Source organism: Elephas maximus, chromosome 14 (assembly GCF_024166365.1).
Source record: "Elephas maximus indicus isolate mEleMax1 chromosome 14, mEleMax1 primary haplotype, whole genome shotgun sequence".
NCBI lineage: Eukaryota > Metazoa > Chordata > Mammalia > Proboscidea > Elephantidae > Elephas > Elephas maximus.
Window position 1 is genome coordinate 36,014,169 of NC_064832.1, and position 4,560 is coordinate 36,018,728.

Below are 4,560 nucleotides of genomic sequence, written 5' to 3' on the forward strand. Positions count from 1 at the left end.
GGAGGAGTTATGTATTCTGAATATTAAACCCTTATCAGATATATGGTTTCCAAATATTTTCTCACACTCTGTAGGTTATCTCTTCACTTTCTTGATAATGTCCTTTGATGCACAAAAAATTTTCCAGTTTTGATCACATCCAATTTCTCTTTTTTCTTTTGTTGCTCATACTTCTGGTGTCTTATCAAAGAACCCATTGCCAATACAAGGTCCTGAAAATTTATTCCTATCTTTTCTTCTAAGGGTTTTGTGTTTTTAGCTCTTATATTTAGGCCTTTGGTCCACTTTGAGTTAGTTTTTGTAAATGGTGTGAGGTAGGGGACAAACTTCATTCGTTTGCATGTGGAAATCTAGCTGTCCAACACTACTTATTTAACAGACTATTCTTTCCTCATTGAATTTACTTGGCACCCTTCTTGAAAATCAATTGGCCATCAGCCAAAGATTAGACAGGCCCATAAAACAAAATGAGACTAAATGGGCACACCAGCCCAGGGGCAAGGATGAGAAGGCAGGGTGGGACAGAAAACCTGATAGTGGAGAACCTAAGGTTGAGAAGGAGAGAGTGTTGACATGTCGTGGCGCTGGCAACCAATGTCACAAAACAATATGTTTATTAACTGTTTAGTGAGAAGCTAGTTTGCTCTGTAAACCTTCATCTAAAAACAAAAAAAGCACGATTAAAAAAAAAAATAAGAAAATTAATTGGCCACAGATATGGGTTTACCAAATGATATTCTACCTCCAAAACTTTGGGGACAAAGTGTGAAATAACATCAGGGATATTGCGTTACAATATTCTTCTGTCTGGATATGATGAGGACTGTCTTGTAACAAAGACAGTTTCTGAGTGTACACGTCCTGTGAATTTAGGCACTTCTGAACCAGTGAGCACATTCACCCATCTACTGGCCTTCCCAAAGAAGTGTTTGCTCAGTAATTACGCCTTAGAGGGCAGGGGCTGACAACTTAGCCTTCCCATCAGGCATGCTTCTTCCTTCTAAAAGTGCTTCAAGAGCCAAGTATTAAGACCATGTGCCCACTCTCTGGCCTACTTGGGATGACAGAAACACATACACACAAGACCTGGAGGAAAACAAGAAATACTGTATCATCATTGCAGAGCTCTGTGGGGCACCCTCAAGTGATTAAGAACGTTGTAAGAGGAAGAAACTTTTGTGAATTAGGGTTGGTGCAGTTTGTCTGGAAGCATTATCTCTGGGTCCCTGCTCTAGCTGAATTAAACTAGGTTGCTGGTGATGTGGTTCCCAAATACTAATTCTTGAACAAACAACATCCGAATCATCCAGACATCTTAAAAAAAAACATATGCACACATCTTCCCAGGAGAGCTTGATTTTCAGTGCGCCTGGGGTGGCTTCACACTTTTGAGAATCTTCCATCCCCAGTTGTTGTGACGCACAGCAAGGAACGCTGACACACACGTACAAACAAACATTTGGATGTTTGCTTCGTATTGTTTCAATGGATTCAAGATGGTGCTAGATCAATGAACTCACCTGGCCCCCAAATTTTGTTTCTAGCTTTCTCGGCAGGATCTGCCAATGGATCTTAAATCCCAAATGAAGTCACTTGTTGTGAGTCACTGGAGGTACTGATTGGCTATGAATGCGATGTGGTTCTCACCAGGATACAGAGCTGGATTCAAACTGTCTTAGCTTATGAGACTCCGTATCTGTCTCCTGGAAGGGATGGATGTTCCCCTGAAGGGTACTGTTTTTTAAGCTGTAGGTTGGAACCTATTCGTGCCTTACCTGGGGTAAAGATGAGTGCGTTTTGTATTACTGTGTTGTGCATTAGGCTTTCATGTAAAATATATTTCTTACTGTCATGACAATAAAAGGTTTGTAAGCCCCTGTAGAGGAGCCCTGTTGGTACAATGGTTAAGTGCTCAGCTGCTAACTGAAAGGTCAGCAGTTCAAACCCACCAGCAGCTCTGCGGGAGGAAAGACCTGGCGACCTGCTTCCATAAAGATTACAGCCTAGGAAACCCTGTGGGGCAGGTCTCCTCTGTCCTATGGGGTCGCTACAATTTGGAATTGACTTGACAGCACACAACAACAGCCCTGATTTACTTATTGCAGCTCTCCTCGTGCTTGCAAAGGACTGAGGCAAGAAGTTATCAGGGAGGCTGATACATAGTACTTGAGGGAGGCTATTTGGAGAGGAAGAAAGAACCAATTTGCGGATGATCACACAGATTGGGAGATAACCATGGGCAGTTTTATGGATGGTAGCTGACTAGGCCAACCCCACCTAACACCTGGGGACTGGCTGGATTTATCTTTTTTTAATATGACCAAAAAAAAAAAAATTTTTTTTTTTTTTTTTTGACTGACTTTTAGTTTCCTTTTCCTTAAAATGCTAATCTAGTCACCCTGTGGACTGTTACTGTTATGGGAAAATCTGAAATAGACAAAACAAGGACTCTGTCCAGTAAATGATGAACCACAAAGCCAAGGCCCAGTAACGGCTTTTAATGGTGCTTTGGTTATTGACGTTGTTAGTTGCTGTCGAGATGTGCTTTCACTGGCACTAGGGAAAGAAGAGAGGCATGTACTCAAATCAAGACCAGGCAGCTGTGGGAGTCAGAAAGCATGTGTTCGAGAGCACGGGGCTTTAAAGCAAGGGGACTTTCTCCCTCTGGCCTCTTAGCAGGCAGCTGTGGGCTCCTAGATCCTACTCAGGAGCCAAAGGGGTCTGACCTTTCACAGCACACTGGTCTAGTAGGGGACAGCCAGACAGCCCACAGGACTGGGGACCAGCCTGCAGAGCGTCTACCTACGTGTGCAGCCCTGGGCATGGTCCACTGGGGAGGGGAGGGACTGGGTTGGATGGAGTGGGGGGCCCAGGGGCACAGGCTGTCCCTAGGGAGGCTGTGCCCTAGCAGCCCTGCTACCTTGCTTTCCTCAGTGGGAGGGGAAAGAGGTGCTTCAGGAGGCGAACGCAGAGCATAAGGGAAAAGAAAGCCCTAAAAAACATCAGTAAAGGATCTGGGATGAAAGAGTCCAGGGACAAAAAGCCCCCACACCCCTAATTTGAAGTGTGCCACTAATCCTCTTAAGTGGTGGAGGGAGGTGCTGGCCGCTTCTGCCGCTCCACTTTTAAGCTCTCACGATATTAAGGAAGATCTTTTCTTTAAACCTGTCAGTGATCTCTGTGGCTGCACCTGTAACTTCATTTGCCTGTATCACAAGGTCCACGGAAGGGCAAGCCAGATCTCTCCTGCTCCCTTCCCTGTCACCGTACCTGTTGCTGTTGTGTCAATTCCGAGTCATGGCGACCCCGTGTGTCTGTCAGAGTAGAACGGTGCTATATAGCATTTTCTGTGGCTGATTTTCCGGAAGTAGATGACCAGATCTTTCTGCTAAGGTGCCTCTGGGTGGACTCGAACCTCAACCCAGACCTGGGCCAATCAGTTAGCTGCTGAGCGCGTTAACTGTCTGCACCATCCAGGGACTTGTCTGTGCTCAAGAGCAAGCTTCACAGCCCTCGTGGCTTTGGAATGGGGCAAAGCCTTATTCACTCTTTAGCTGGGTTTTGTCTGAGTCAGGTGTTCTCAACATTTAGAGTGCGTAAGCCTCACCTGGGCAGCTTGTTAAAAACATTTTTTCCTTGGCCCCACTTACAGCAATTCCGATTCAGCCGGCTTGAGGTGGAACCCAAGAATCTGCATTTTATGAAGCACCTCCCCCCACCAATCACACACATAAACAAACTGCCAGTGATGCTGATGCAGGTGGACCACACTTTGAGAGTCAGGGGGCCAGAACGACCAGGGAAAGGAGCATTTCTACTCACCAGCACTGAATTTCCCCCATCCGTCCTCCCAGTTGACCACAGAGTAACTCTAGGACTCCTGCTCTGCTCAAACCAAACACGTTGCCATCAAGTCGATTCTGACTCATGGCAACTCCACATGTTACAGAGTAGAACTGTTCCATAGGGTTTTCTTGGCTGTAATCTTTACAGAAACAGATTGCCAGGCCTTTCTTCCATAGCACTGCTGGGTAGGTTCAAACCACCACCCAGGGTGGTGTGTGCCACCCAGGGACCTCTTGGATCCACCCAGTGGCTCTCTGTTAGGGACGGGGCTGGGCCTGGAGTTGATGATTTTCACAAAGAGGCCTGGATCATCTGCTCTGTGGAGCCCTGAGGCTGACCACACAGGAGATGCAGGCTAATGCAACCTTATTGCACACTTCAGCTGCCTTTTCTGGACTGGAAAAAAAGAAAAAACAAACAAACAAAAAAACCAGAATGAAGAGTTAGCTGTGTGGAAAACCCAAGGATTAGAGCCGCCCACGGCTGCATTTCAAGGGAAGACCTTGGGCCTTTGCCAGGGACCCACTGGGTGAATCTAGCTGTGGTTCCCAGGCCGCAGATTCCCTGACCCTTTCCAATTGAGTCATCAAGTTCCCCCACTGCCCCAACCCCCCTTGAGCTTTTCTGATTTCTTCTTCACTTCGGTTTTCTCACACTCACCCACACATGGCATGAGGTTGAACAAAGACATTTATTTGTAAAACCAATTCCCGA